A 15884-nucleotide genomic window follows, 5' to 3' on the forward strand; every position below is an offset into this window, starting at 1 on the left:
CGTCACTCACCAGTTTCTCTCTGTCTGCCAACACCACCTTCTTCCCAGGGCATCTGTTCTGCCCAACCAGCTCAACCCACTGACTGGTTTCTTTTGATAAGCACACTTGGTTTCTCCATTTCCCCAATATAAAGGGTCAATATTACAAAAAGTACAGAGGTGGTGGTCTTCTCCTTAGACCACAGCATACATTTGTGGCTTTGAGGAACAATCAACCAAAAACAGTAGCCCCCTATCGATGTGGCTGGATATGTGGCTTCTCTGTCTCTTTTTCTGGTTCTTGGATAGAAGAGCATCTTTGGTCACCTCTTCTGGGAAGAAGGCAGACTCCTTCCCCACTGTGATGGAGACAGAAGCCTGTGCTCAGCTGGAATGCAGATGAATGATCCAGCTGGAGTTTTTCTCCACACTTCTCCAGTAAAGCATTGACAGCCAGCTTGCCTCTGTGTCCCCTTTAGGGAGGTGATTACATCTGTGGGAACCCATCCTGCTCTTCTCTGGTTCAAATGGAACCTACTCTTATCTAGACAGCTTCTCAAAGGCCCACTAAAATGATGAGTTAGGCTCCCAGTGGGCACTGGAACCAGAACCCACCATCCTAACCTGGAACAGGGACGCCTCTGTACATAAATCCATGATGCTTGGATAAGACCCTCCCCCAACAAAAAGAGGCCCACTTATTTGACTCATTTTAGAAAAAGGAAAACAAGGAAAAAACTCTTTGTTGACAAAAGCTTGCTGTTCTGTAAAGTTTCCTCCAAGACTGAAACATCAATCCTTCAGGGGAGCTCCTTGTAAACAACCCTAAATAGCTTCAGGAAGTCCCTGAAACTGACTGGATTCAACAGGCCCTTTCCTACAAAGTAAGCAAAGACAGCTGCAAAGACTCTGAAACCAGACCTGCTGTCTGGAAGAAGCAAAAACCAACTGACCTGCCTGGAAGAGATTTAGAATAATTGACTCTGGGGGGGGGGGGTGGAGGGGGAGGCTGCTCTGAACTCAACTGAGCTGCAGGCAGGCTATGCTTTGTTCTCCAGGTTCCCAGATCTCTGAGCTGTCAGAATGGGCTTTACCGATGCATCTCTCTGTGAGTAATTTCTGCTCCTGTAATTGACTCCAAAAGAATGAATGGTTCACCAAGTTGGACATTGGTGGTTTCCACACTTTGGTCTGTCGAGGGATCCCTATCAGGGGTGAGTAGATGTGTGCTGTGTCTCCCCAGGAAAAGCTTGTCATGAAATACCTGCCAAGTCCATCACAGTCTCAGAATACTTGACAGTTTCAGGCAATGCATGTAGACTCTTCATAAATTATATTACACACACTCTTAATTACTTTTCTGATGTGATAAACCGCCATGACCAGGACAACTTACAGAAGAAAATTTCTTTGGCCTCACGGTTCCATAGAGAGGAAGCATGGTGCCACACAGCAGACGTGACGTCTTCAAATCCAAAAGCAGTGAGAACACACTAGACTTGGGGTGAGACCAGCGAGAGCACACTTACATGGGGTGAGCTTGCCCTCGTGACAACACACTTTCTTCTGCAAAGCCGCAATCCTAAACCTTCCCAAACACTGTTACCAACGGAAGACTAGGTGTTCAAATATCTGAGCCATGAGGTATACTCTCATTCAAATCATTATACATACATACATACATACAAAATTATATACCTGGTGCCCTCTGCCTAGATCCCGGGGGTAGAGCAAGAGCCCACATCACAAATTGGCAGGAGAGATGGGAAACACAATACTTAAACACCAGATCTCAGCAAGCAGGCAATAATGGAATGATACACCATGGCTGGTCAGCCAAATCACAGAGAAAATATACATTATTACAGTGGTCACTGCAACTTGCTCCAAATAGCCTTAGAATCTCCAGGCTGTTAAATATCTTTTCCTGACCTGTCAGTTTCTCTACAAAAGAAACAAATCTGAAGTTTATTCTCTCTGTAACAGTGCATCAAATGATTGTGACAGTGTTTGACTGACAATCGGAATACACAGTTGAAATCCTGCACCAAGAGCCATGAGACCCCTGAACCCAAGCCACACCATCACCACCTCCTACCATCAGCAGGAGAAGGAGTGTCCAGCGGTCCTTGCCTCAGCAACTGTCCTCACCCCCAATAGGACAACCATCTCTCCAACCTGCTAGGAGCTCAACTGTAGTGGTTCCCTACCAAAGTCACTCACAGAAGCTACGGCTTCCAATGTGATGGCATTCAGAGGCCGAGCCTTTGGGGAAGTTAGGTTTGGATAGGGTCATCAAGGTGGCCTCCTATAATGTGATTCTCTCCATTCCTTCAGCCTACTCACAAAGGGTGTCACATGAGCATCTCACAAGATGGTAGCCGCCAACAGTCAAGGGAAAGGGTAGATGTTCTTCCAGCACCTTGGCCTCAGAACCCAGAAACATGTTTCTTTCTTTGAAACCACGCACCCCAGTCTACAGTACTGTTAAGACAACTCGAGCAGTGCAAGAAATAGCCTATCTCTGGCACTAAGGAAGGTCCAAGTTTTTGTTAGGAGTCCTTGACCTTGGCTGTATGTGTGCTCTCTAGTGCTGACCAAATATACCACTCGAACCACCATAGCTATGGTGCACGCCAGAGGGCCCTGCTCACTACAGGAACACCTTTCCCTTCCAGGAGACTACCAAGTCTGTGCAAGTGGAGCCACTCCCTCACTTCCCTGGTGTCAATACATTTGTCAGGAACCACACAACAGGGGACAGGCACTCTTGAGCAGTTTCCCACCCTGGCCTTCTAATCTTATACAGTAGGAGAAATGGTATACATCTTGTATATAGAAAGGCGACCGAGACAGAATGAAATTATTGGGGGATAAAAGGTCACACAGCCTTCCAGGATGCAGATGATACAAGTGATACAGGTGATATGAGACAAGAAAGATGAAGCCAAATGATTTTTAAAAGCAGGCAACTGATGGAGCCCCTGTGAGGGAGGGTGGGAAACTCACATTCAGGAAAAGTTGAAGGTGAAAACATAAACCCTATTGTGCTTCTCCGCCAACACTGAACAACAACGTTGCCTGAGACCTCACTCATCTTCAGCCTTCTTCCCTCGGGCACACTGGATACATCTTGCTATTTTCTGTCTTCTGGCTAAACAGGAAACCCTTAACCTTAACTTTGTTTCAACACTACAATAATAACAGCCTCCCCGAAGAGAGCTTCAGAGCACCTTTAGATCCGGGCCTTGGGACAGGAACTTAAGTGAGCTTATCCCCACAAGGAGTTTATAAAACCAGGTTAGGTTTATAAAAGGCAGCATATGATTAAAACGTAAGGAGATGCATTGGGCAGCCTTCCTCTCATTCTGCTACCTGCACCAGGTTTCCTCCCCTTCATGTTTGCCATTAAATGTCTGTCCCTGAATCTTAGGCATGTCTATAATTTTTTTTGGTGTGTACATAAGCCTCTGTATTACAAGTTTCTCTGCCTCTTGAAATGCTTAGCTATTCTAGAGATCTATACATAGAGGGGCTATACAGTATTCCAGTCCATGGCTGGCCCCTCCATAAGGCCTATGAATCTTCCGATCAGATTCTACAGGCAAGGGCATCGAGGCTCTGGGAGGCCACCACGTGACTTGTCTAAGGTCAGATGCCATAGGCCCAACTGTGACTGCAGCTCCAGTTGGTCTGGTTCCAGTGCGAGCTTTTAAGCCATTTGCTGTGTTTACTGTCTGGCACAAGGTTTTCAAACCGCTTAATAATACCAGCAAACCAGTATCACGATAAGTAGATCAGAAAGGAAGGAAGGAAGGAGAATGCCTCTTCCCTTTTCTCCATCCTTTAATACTGTATCTTTACGTTCTGTTCCTCTTGCAGTATCAGTCCTGTGTGTTCTATCAAAGTTGGGGGACAGCAGACACTCCCTGCCAATCAACGCCTGACAAGACCTGCCCCATTCTCTTTCATCACTTAACTCTCAAACAAGCCCTGGCTACAAGACCTCCCAAAATAGCCCTAAAGCTCTGACAAGGTCAAGAAGAAACGAGGGCCAGGGGTTCCTTCAGGAATACAACACCTGTGCTTCCTCAACAGCTTAGGGCCAGGTCTGAGAGGCTTGCTGATTAGAGAGCTGGCTTTCACTCTCCACACTCACAACACTGTTTCCAGCTTCCCGCCCCCCCACTCCCGAAACAGACATCCTGAGAATGTTCAGCTCTTTCCAAATGCACCAGAAAGCCGACAGCCCCCCCCCCCCCCTTGGTTTTTTACGCTATGTTTTACATTAGGCTCCGTCTTCCAATAAATTTAACACCTGAATTATATACAACACAAAGTGCACACAAGACCAACTGGCTCCTTCACCAGCTCTTTTGGGAGCAGCTGCTCCAACAGAGCTGCACATGACAACAGGAAAGCTGTCTTTCAGCGCTTGCTGAGGGGCCCTGGGGAAGGCGCCAGCAAGGTAACCTCCCTGTGACCCCGAGAGGGATCAGGAAGACTTACTCAATCTTGTAAGTGTCAGAAGAACACAGCAAACTCCTCCATCTGCCTCCAGCCTTCAGGCCATGGCATGCCTGCCTTCTCAAGTGCCCAGCTAAAAAGTGACTCCAAGAACAATGGTGTGTGGGTTTACATGTGTGACACATAGTGTTTACAGCCCACACTCTGTGGACTCTGTGGACCTCTCTGTGAACAGAACCCTTTCAGGTTCGCCGAGAATTCCTGGCGAGACAGCGACTAATGGGAAAGCCTAACCTTCCCTTCCCTCTCTCTTGATTGATCATAAGAGATATTTATTTAACAAGGGCTCAGAATTACGACTTAATTGGTTGTAATCTGCTCAATGAAGGCATAATGTCCTTTGCCATTATTCTAATCTGGTCCATTTAATCTAAAAATCTATGGGACATTACAGATTTTTCTGAGGCGGAATATTTTGATCTCTTTCTTCAACTATTGACATACAGAACAAATGGCCACTTCTTTTAAGGCTGAGATACCAAAAAAAAAAAAAAAAGAAAATCTATAATTTCTACCCACAGTGAATGTTTGCACTTACTAGCTATAAAAACCAGCATTTGCAAGTCTCCTGAAGTAGGGCCCCCAAGGCTTCTGTGCTGTTTTTCTTTTTTCTTTTTCTCCTATTCCTGCACGGGGTTCAGACTGAAATACATAGACCGGAAATGTCATTCCTTTACCTTACTTGTGTGTGTGTGTGTGTGTGTGTGTGTGTGTGTGTGTGTGTGTGTGTGTCAGTGGGAGGTGAGCTTGTACATGGGCGGAGACCAGAGAATGCCAATGTCCTGCCTTGCTGCTCCTGGCAAGATTTCTCTCAGAACCTGGAGTTAGGCTGGCAGCCTTCAAACCCAGCCAGCCTACTGATATCCCCCGCCCACCAGCTTCCAGTGGGGGTCGGGGAGCTAGCAGTACATGGCCATGCCTGGATTTCTATGTGGATGCCGGGGATTTGAACTGGGATACACAGCAAGCACCCTTACCTACTGAGCCATCTCCCTAGCCCCTAGAGTAGCAATCTCAAAGCAAGTATGTTGTTACCCATGTCCGGCTATTTTAGCGACAGAAAGAAAAGCATGTTTATGGAGGAAGGATAAAGCGATTGGGGGAGGGGGAAGGAGAGAGGGAGAAGAAATGGAGAGGGGAAAGGAGAGGGGGAGGGGAGAGGGAGGGGGAAGGAAAGGGGGAGGGGGAGGGGTGAAAAGGAAGAACAGTTCATCTACATCAGTGGGTTTACATTAAAATATTAATGTTTATAGTCCCTCCCACCATGCTGACAAATTTTGTTCTGGACATCATAAAAGCTTTGTATCTCTCAAGTTTCAGAGAACTGAAATGCAGATCACGACAGAACCATTTCTCCACGTTTCTATTTTATAAATATTACAGTGCAATTCTAGTGGGGTTTTGCCGGATGTATATCAGCGGCAAAAAAAACTTCTTAAAGTAAATCATTATAAAACCCCCTTTCCCTTATGCCACGCTGGTAGTGCCCTGTCTAAAGGTCTTTGGGGGGAATAACTAATGGGAATTTTGTTATTGATCTCATGCAGAGGCAGTGGGTCTAATGAGTTATTGTTCTTTTACCCAGAGCAAATATTATGAGGTCCAAAATAATAACATTCAATTAAAGAAAGCTAGCCTGATAGGATGGAAGATAAAAACTTAATGCAACACTGAATTCCTTTCAGGACTCTCTAAATGCTAATTTAGCTTGTCATACATTTAGAATGGAATTCTTTGCAAAATGTACTTTCCCATGCCGCCATAATAATTAAAGCGATTATTTATCTTGTGATAGACAAGTATCATCTCCAACAAAAGGAGGTTGTTGCTCTTCATTAAAAGATAATTTATACTTCACATTCATTTTTTTTTAACGTGTAGCAATAACAACAGAAGCCTTAAGCTGATAGCCAAGTCCCCCGGGATTTACCAAACTTTTGGAAGAGTTCACTCGGAGCAAAAGTATGAACATTCAGAATGTGTTACACAACAGAGCCCTGTTCAGTGGCTCCCAGCGCAGTGGCCGAGGGTCTCTGGATAGTAAGGTCACTACCTGTGTCTGCAGAGTTTAGCTGGGTCCAAGAAACTGTAACACTTCATAGATGGGAAGAAAAAGATACCAACGAGAAGGTGGAGTGAATATAAAACACGGGAAGGTTCTAGCTGCTAGTGTTCTGTTTCAGGGAAATCTAGGGGGCTGAGTTTCGGGAAGCAGCTGGTTTACTTTTAAGTCTCCCAAACAAAACCCTCACTGTTTGCCCCCCACACAAACCTAATGTGCTGCCTCTTGTTCCCAGTGTGGTGATCGAGCTGCCCCATTGCTCCCACGTCCACAGCCCACTCAGGGCTTCCTCCTCCTCACCCTCCCTGCAGCTCAGAGTACCTGGCCCTCTTCACACAGTGAAAATTAAGACAGGAGCCTTGGCAGCAAAGGGTAACATTCTTCCCCAAACCAGCACAAAACCATGCCTGCAGGCGTTTTTCTAGGGAGGATGATCTCCCTCAAGGCTTCAAATCCCACCAGCTTTCATAAGCCAAAGGTTATAAAGAGCAAATGAGGGCTGGAGAGGTGGCCCCAGTGGCAGGTGAAGTGCTTGCACCACAAAAGAACTGGCTGTGGTGATTTCTGCCCAGTATAGACAAAATGCAAGCTCCTGACTCAGTGAGGCCCTGTCTCAAAAGAAATAAAGTGGAAAAAGGTAGTGCAAGATCACAGAAGTTGACCTTGACACACACATAGGCAAGTGCATGCACAAACACTTGTGCACACGTGCACACATGCGCCGCACACCAAATGACTCCTTTAGACCACTTGTCCTTTAGGCAAGTAACACTTGGGTTGAGCTTCGTGTGCGTAGGAAGTCACTTTTAAGAATGTGCCTGCAGTCTCAGAGGTGTCGGCTTCTCCTCTCTCGCATCCTCAGGCCTGATACTTTCAACGCCCTTGCCCCGTACTGCATGCAGAAGTGGGAGACAGCAGAGAGGCTTGGCATAGAGCAGACGCTCACCAAGTATCTGCTGACTGGAAAACGAACAAGCAAAAGCCTTCCAAGGACATGCCAAGTTCGCTCACGCCATCCAGTGAACGGAGAGTGTTCACTTGGGGACAAACCCATGAGAAGGCGTGATGAAGACGTCCCAGTTAACACGCACGCACCCATGTGAGCACGCACCAAATGAATCCTTTAGAACACTTGTCCTTTAAGGTCAAGTGACAAAGATGGCGGAGCTGGGATCTAGAAGCCGAACCTTCTGCCCTGCAGCCATGTGCTAAGAGCCCTAACCAACAGGGTAAAAACAGCCACCCCTCACAAACACCCTCACAAACAGGACCTTGCTGAAGGCGCACCCATTCCCCCCCCACCCCCCCCCCGAGCGGATGGTTTAAAATTTCACAACTCGGGGAGATTTCCAAAGTGTGTGGCCTTGCAAAACAATACTCTCTTGTACTGGAGTGACCACGGCCTCTGCCAGAAGAATCTGAAGCACTTGTAAGACCAACAACAGGGGTAAGAAAACCCGATGCCTACCTTTCCAAGAACCTGTCACCAAGAGGTTCACGGTCCCCAGGCTTCATCCAACTACCTTGTGAGCGTTTCAAATTGCCTGGAAGAGGCCCGGGGAAAACAGAGGGACCCTGCAGAACCGAACCCTGTCACAGCAAATCTCAGCCATGCAATTTCAGGGTTTCATGGTGATGGGAAAACACAAGACCTCGCAAGCCTCCAGCTGAGGGTCCCTGCATGACTCTCTGGGCCACATCTGTATCTTCGGCTGATCCAAGCAGCAGCTCAATGGTTGTTAATATTCGGCACCACATGACGCAGATGAGTTTGGGGATGCAATTAGACTGGGTTGGCTGAGGTTCCACTTTGGCACTGAATAGAGGTTCATCAGAAACAGGTACCATCTGGAATTGATGGGATAGTCAAATTGGATATGTCTCTACACATGGAGCTATTTGCCATGCTCTCCGTGGTTACAAAGCACAGGTGGGGACTGTTGCTAAGGGCAGCATTGGTTAGCACTGGCTAGGTGAGTGCTCTGCTCACTCTAGAGATAAGCTAGAAATATCGTTAGATCCACACAGAAGTCTCTTCATCACTAAGAACACAAAGATTATCTTGCTGGCCAGCTATTCTTACAGGAAGACAGCACAGAATAGCCAAGGTCCAAAAAACGTGAGCCAAAGCACACAGTTCCCAATTGAGTCTTAATAACCCAGGAGCTAGGGTGGAGGCTCAGCAAAGTACAAACTGAACAAGCTTGAGGACCCGAGTTTGATTCCCAGCATACCCAAGGCAAGCGGTGTGCACCTGTTATCCCAGCACTGGAGAGATGAAGACAAGCAGATCCCTGGAGCTCACTGGCCAGTCAAGCCATATCAGTGACCTCCAGATTCACCAAGAGACTCCTCTATCTCAAACATTAAAGACAAAACTTGGTGTTGACCTCCAGTTTCCACAGCATACCACACATAAAGGCTCCTACAGAAACAGAAACACACACAGAGACACACACAGAGACATTCAGAGAGAGACACACACAGAGAGACACACACCCAGAGACTCACACAGATTCACACACAGAGACTGACTCACAGAGAGACAGACACAAAGAGAGACACACACACAGAGACACACACAGAGAGACTCACACACAGAGACTCACACACAGACACACACAGAGAGACTCACACACAGACACACACAGAGAGAGACAGACACAAAGAGAGACACACACACAGAGACACACACAGAGAGACTCACACACAGACACACACAGAGAGAGACAGGCACAAAGAGACACACACACACAGAGTTATGATCTTGAGAAAAAATGGTTATTTTCAAGAGAGAATTTTGTAAAGTTGTCAGTCACAGGACAGCTGTGTTTACACACTGAATGGAATGGAAAACTCGTGCAATTACCCAGATGATTTTCATCAAAACATCCCTGTAACTGAAATATCCAGAACATTGAAGCTATCAAATGGAGAATTCTTACACTTGGGGCTTGAGTTTCCAGAGAATTGCTCTGTCTCTCCAGATTGGTGTAAGCCTAACCCCAGCCTGTGGAGTGGCTACTGGAAGCCAACCATTTGCAGATGCTCAAGGTTAGGGACGTGAATGTCTATGGTGACAGACACATGCAGATGTCACCTGTCATAGACCAGATTCGGGCTTAAGTTTTAGAAGCTTATTTTGAAGACGTAACTGGACACAGCTCACTCCTTTCCAACTCAAGCCCCTATAAAAAGTCACTTAAGCAAGTAATGTCAATTGTCCCAAACTAATCAAATCAAGTGAAATGTTTCACTAATGGTGCCCTGATTTGATTTTGGAAGGCAGCATCTGAAAACAGCATTTTTAAATAATTAAAAATGAACCCCTTTGAAAGCTGCCTTCAATTCGCCTCAGAAACTACATTTGCATAAAAACCTTCCCTTCTTTTGATCGTGCACCATTATATTTATTATATTAGCATGTCCTCTGCTGACACACTTGTGGAGGTCACAGAAACAATGCTGTAGGGTTGGTTCTCTTCTTCCACCATGCGGCTTCCAGGGATCAAACTCAGGTCACTAGGCTTTCTGCAAGCCCCCCTGAGCCATTTCAGCAGCACTGCCGTATCTGTTTAAAATATACACTACAGTACCTCAACTCACATTCATATAGTAGGCGCTTACTGCAGTCAACTTACATCCACATAGTAGGTACTCACATCCACACAGTAGGTGGTTAAATACTATAGTCAACTCACATCCACATAGTAGGCACTCACATACACACAGTAGTAGGTGGTTACTGTAGTCAACTCACATCCACATAGTAAGCACTCACATCCACACAATAGGTGGTTAAATACTGTAGTCAACTCACATCCACATAGTAGGCACTCACATACACACAGTAGTAGGTGGTTACTGTAGTCAACTCACATCCACATAGTAAGCACTCACATCCACACAATAGGTGGTTAAATACTGTAGTCAACTCACATCCACATAGTAGGCACTCATATCCACATAGTAGGTGGTTAAATACTGTAGTCAACTCACATTCACATAGTAGGCATTCACATTCACATAGTAGGCACCCACACCCACACAGTAGGTGGTTAAATACTGTAGTCAACTCACATCCACATAGTAAGCACTCACATCCACACAGTAGGCACTCACATTCACACAGGAGGTGGTTACTGCAGTCAACTCACATCCACATAGTAGGCACTCACATACACACAGTAGTAGGTGGTTACTGTAGGCAACTCACATTCACATAGTAAGCACTCACATCCACACAGTAGGTGGTTAAATACTGTAGTCAACTCACATCCACATAGCAAGCACTCACATCCACACAGTAGGCACTCACATCCACACAGCAGGTGGTTACTGCAGTCAACTCACATCCACAAAGTAGATGGTTGCTACGGTTAACTCACATCCACATAGTAGGAGGTTTCTGCAGTCAGACAGGTTAACTTACTCATGTAATGTTTTCTTAAGGCAACCAGAAAAACTACCTTCCGTCTCAATAACTTCCTATCGTCTTTAGTTTTAATGATTTACTTTACCTTCCCCCAATTAAATTTCCTGTGATTTCTTATGCAGCATTTAAAGTCTTACTATACGCATGCTTCCCACACCTCTGATGTAGCTGACTTTGGAATATATTCTCCAGCTGCAGAATCTGTTCAAATGCATAACACAAAGGGGAAGCACAGAAAGCCATTAACTCAAACCCAGCCCCAAAGTATGAATTCATTTTAATTAAAGATATTTGATATGAGCTCCCATGCTGGAGGAAATGGGCGGGGAGGGGGGCATGGGGAAAAGACCTATCTCTTGCAGAGAAATTAAAAATTGCATGAAGAATTCAATAACCCGGACAGACTTCTAGAAATCTATGCATGGCAGACAAAACAGTTAAAATGCCGTGCTTCTCGTTCTGGTCAGAATGGTAACCTGAAACCATACAGGTATACAGATGCCAACGGAACCAAAAATAAACAAATAAAAATAAGAAAAATCTAAATAAATAAATGAGTAATAAATAAAAACGGAGCAAACAGTGTTACATAATTAATAACCAAAAAATTAGAAGCCAGGAAATAGCCAGGGACTGGGATATACAGTAATTTGCAACCTAGGCTGCACATTTGAAAACGCCTGGAAGTTTAAAAATAATTACCTGTGAGCCTCTCTAGGTGACAGGACATTAGAGCCCAGCGATATGGCAGCAGTGACATCCCCAGAATAACAATGTCAGGGCCCTGTGAGAGCAGTCATCATAGGCCAAACCCTCATCCAGAAACTCTTACCAAGCTCCCAGCATTCGCCCAGAAGACCAGAAGCCACACATCTTAAAAACAAGCCCACAGAATCTCTTTTGAATGAGCCAGCACAAGGTATGGAAAGAAACAGAAATCCTCAGAATGAGTCCCAAAGCTGTTCATGCATGGACTGATAAATAACTTAAAAATGGACACGTACCCCTGAAATCTGAAAGACCCACACAGCAAGTCGAGATTAACTCTGACAGCTACCTTTAGGATTCTCCACAGGAATCCTATAGAAGGCCACTGTCACCAAAGACGAACCTGAAACAAACATCATCATAGAACCCATGAAAGCAACCAGTGGGAGACTATGACAACAGGTCAACCTGGAAGGCTTTGAAATAGCTAAGGCCATTGAGACAGAGAAGGGATAGAATCCCCAAAAGATATCTCAAAGGGGACAAGGCTTGAGCTGGTGAGATGGCTCAGTAAACAACACTTGCCAACCAAGCTGACGACCTGAGCTCAACACCTGGGTCCCTACAGGAGGAGGAGAGAACGGACTCCTGAGGCTTGTCTTCTGCCCAGCACATGTACATGCCCCACAGACAGACTGACAGACAGACAGACACACACACACTCCAACCTGTAATTTTTGTTTTATAAGATAATATTTTTAAAACACCATACAGGAATTTAAATTGAATATACAGTAATTAAGACAAAAAATTCATTAGGTGGATGAGTTCGAGAGAAGACAGTTAGTAAGCAGGAAGCCAGACTTGAACACTTAACAGGCCCCTCAGAGGAATAAAGTCTGAATTGATGGGACAGAAGGATAAATAAGCGGCTTGCAAAGAAGGCAGCCGTGAGAATGGAGAGCATTAGGAGGGAAATTAAGCAGAAAATCTGAAAGTGAAACGAAGATGAATTCACATTGGGACGATGCGTGATGATGCCAAGCCGGAGAGACTAATAGGCAAAGCCAGGGGTTGAGGAGATGGCTCAGTGGGTGAAGGGCCTGCTGTGCAATCATGAGAATCTAAGTTCGAATCCCTGGAACCCATGTTGAAAACCAGAGGCAGTAGCAAATGTGGAGACAGAAGGATGCCTAGAAGTTCGCAGATTAGCTAGCCTGGCATCCACAGCAGTCACAAGAAACTGTGTCAGACAAGGTGGAAGGGAAGCTTGACACCAGGGCTTGTCCATATCGACCCCCATATCTGTGGCAACCAGTTCACACATCCACACGCAAAAACAACAACAAAAACAAGGCCACGTCTAAAGACGGTGAAACAGAACAAGTATGAAAGGTTAATACATTAGACGACAAGAAAAAGAAGATGACAGCTCCGGGAAACAATACGTAGACTGACAGCCGACTCGTAAAATGCAGAGGGATGGCTTTTCAGAGACACAGGATCCACTTGTGTCACCTTGAGCTGCAGGAGGATGCTTCTAAAATTCTGAAGGCTTGTCCTATAAAAGGATCATTGGGGTTGCTGCACAATCTGCTCTCTGTCTCTCATGCCCACTACCTGAAACTCTCCAAGCTGATCACAGAGTATGGTCCAGGAGGGTGCAGAGGGGCAGGTGAACACATCTGAAAATAACCGTTTAGGAAAAAAGCATCAAGAATTATAACCTGGTTTAAAAAGTGGGTTAAAAAAAAAACAGGTAAAAGAAGTGTGAAGACATTTCACACAAGACAGAAGGAATAAACAGACAAAAAGATGTTTAATATCACAGAGCAAAGTAACACACAACTGGGAACACCACTCTATGCACAAAAAACGACAAAATCCAAAACCAGGATTAACACCAAATGCTGGTGGAGATGTGGGGCAACTGGAACGCTTATTCACGGAGAGTAAGGGGCAAGATGGTGCAGCCACTCAGAATACAGTCAAGTTAAGCACTGGCTTAAAGCACAACTGAGTAGATCTATAGCAAAAGTTATAGGGTTCACAATGGCTTTCTGATTGGATTTAAGCCCTTTTTGTCCAATACTGAACATCTGGATAAGAATGCATGCTTGGGAATTCATAGGTCCCAAGGATGAACTCACTACTATTATTCTGCTAAACACAGTTATCCAACTGTCCTCTGTCTGTATCCCTAGATTAGTGCAGCTCTCAGGCCTCCTCAGAAAAGTTTTTTTTTGTGCAGTGGATGGTGGTGACTGCAGAAACTCACAGCTGGTCTAAGTGAGGAGAGTAAGTAAGCATCAGCGGAGTGCTCGACCAGCAAAGAGAGGTCTGGATTGTCTGGATCTTATCCCTCCCCAAGGTGCAGGGACCATCATGGAAGGGGGTGGGAAGGTCTTAAAAGCAAGCAGGTTGGGGAGAATCAGAACACCTTCTGGAGTGACAGGATGGCTGACCCCCTCCCGTGAACTCAAAGCTGTGGCTGCCTACATAAGACCAAGTCAGTCCATAGAACAGCACAGAGGGGATGACCTCAGGAGTCCCCACCCCTTGTTGCAAAGCTTTGAACGGTTGATGGTAGGTATCTAATGGAGGAGTCAGTTCTCTTTATTATTATTTGTATGTATGTGTGAGTGGTTTGCATGTGTGCTTATGTACCATGTGTGTGCAGTGCCCTTCACAGTCAGGTACAGTCCCTGGTATGTCAATCTCACTTCAGTGGAAGGAACCCAAACTGGATATGAATAATTTTTTTGAAAAAGGATTTGAGTTTGGAAGAAGGTGTGGAGGTAAAAGGTCCATCTCTGAAAGAGTAGGGGAGTGAACTGGATCAAAATACATTTTGCAAAATTCTCAAAAATTAATTGAAATTATTATATAAAAATAAAAATTAGGTCCGACTCCGAATCCTCCGCAAAAATGTTTATAGCTTTATTAAAATTTTACCAGAACAGGAAGCCGGTAAAATTTGAGCCAAGACACTTGTCAACAGGGAGATGGACAAATTTTCATAGTTCTTAGAGTACAACGCAATTATTCATCGATTGACAGTAAAGCACTCTGCACAGCAGCAATATTGTAAGACGGTGCAAGCGGTCTGTGAGGTGGTACCACCATCAGCAGTCAGTACTTGGCACAATTCCAGCCACACTGTGAAGACAGAAGCTAGTTCCCAACAGGAAGGAGAAAGGGGGGATTTTTAGAGCTATGACACTATCCTGTAAGATAGTGATGGGTGGAGCAAGTCATGGTACAGACTGATAGTCCAGCTACCTGGAAGCCAAGTCAGAAGATGGAAATCTCCAGAGTAGAGGTCAGCCAAAGCAACTCAGGGAGACCATATGTCCAGATGTTAACTATAAAGGTGGCAGGCATTTGTCAAAGCCAGGGGGCCTCATGATGCAAATGTAAATGTGTACTTTAGGGGTAATAATGTGTCCATGTCATATATAGCATTCTAAGGTCTTGTTTGTTAGAAATGTAACTGCTCACGTTCTCTGCATATCTAAACTTTTTCTTAAAATTAGAGCCTTAGAACAGAGAAAAGGTCAAGGCAGTGGCTCCCAAGCAGAGCAATCACATTAGGCCAAGTAACTATTTCCAGTTGTGTTCCAAAACGACAGTCCACCCAGGGCGGTGGGCAAAGAGGCTGGTTAACATGCAACAAAACTGAGATGAGATGCATCAAGTACTTAAAAGGAAACTAAGCAAAACAAACTAACTTTGAAGAAAGGGAGGGTGGAAATGTACTGTACCCCGTTTTATGTAACAATTGTATCTCAGCAAAGCATGGATACCTCATACCCAAGTCAGTCCTTCCATTTATAGGTAGTGTACACACACCTATGTTCACAGAGTGTCCAGAATAGTAACAGAACTGCAGCAACACTTGTCATTTCAGACACAAAAAATTAACATAATATCCTTTTTGTTCATTGGGAAATCTGCTTGGTAACAGAGACTGGACAGACACTAGATCCACTGCATCAGGATTCTGGAGGGACAGAGACGTCTGCATGAACAAAAGGGCGTGTTGCAGTGAGCATGCCCAAAATGGAATCTGAAGTTACACCATCCAAATCAAAAACAGCCTTGTTCCCACCCCACTTGTCTACCTCAGCAAAAGACACTGTGGGCACCCAGGTAAACAAGAGCTTAATTGCA

General features: G+C 45.2%; 1 protein-coding gene across 2 annotated transcripts in view; it reads right to left on the minus strand.

Moving 5' to 3' along the window:
• The window catches only part of Gfra1 (GDNF family receptor alpha 1), a 232525-nt gene that overhangs the window by 192527 nt on the left and 24114 nt on the right, over positions 1–15884 (minus strand).

This window comes from Rattus norvegicus, chromosome 1 (assembly GCF_021556685.1).
Source record: "Rattus norvegicus strain SHRSP/BbbUtx chromosome 1, alternate assembly SHRSP_T2T, whole genome shotgun sequence".
Taxonomy (NCBI): Eukaryota; Metazoa; Chordata; class Mammalia; order Rodentia; family Muridae; genus Rattus; species Rattus norvegicus.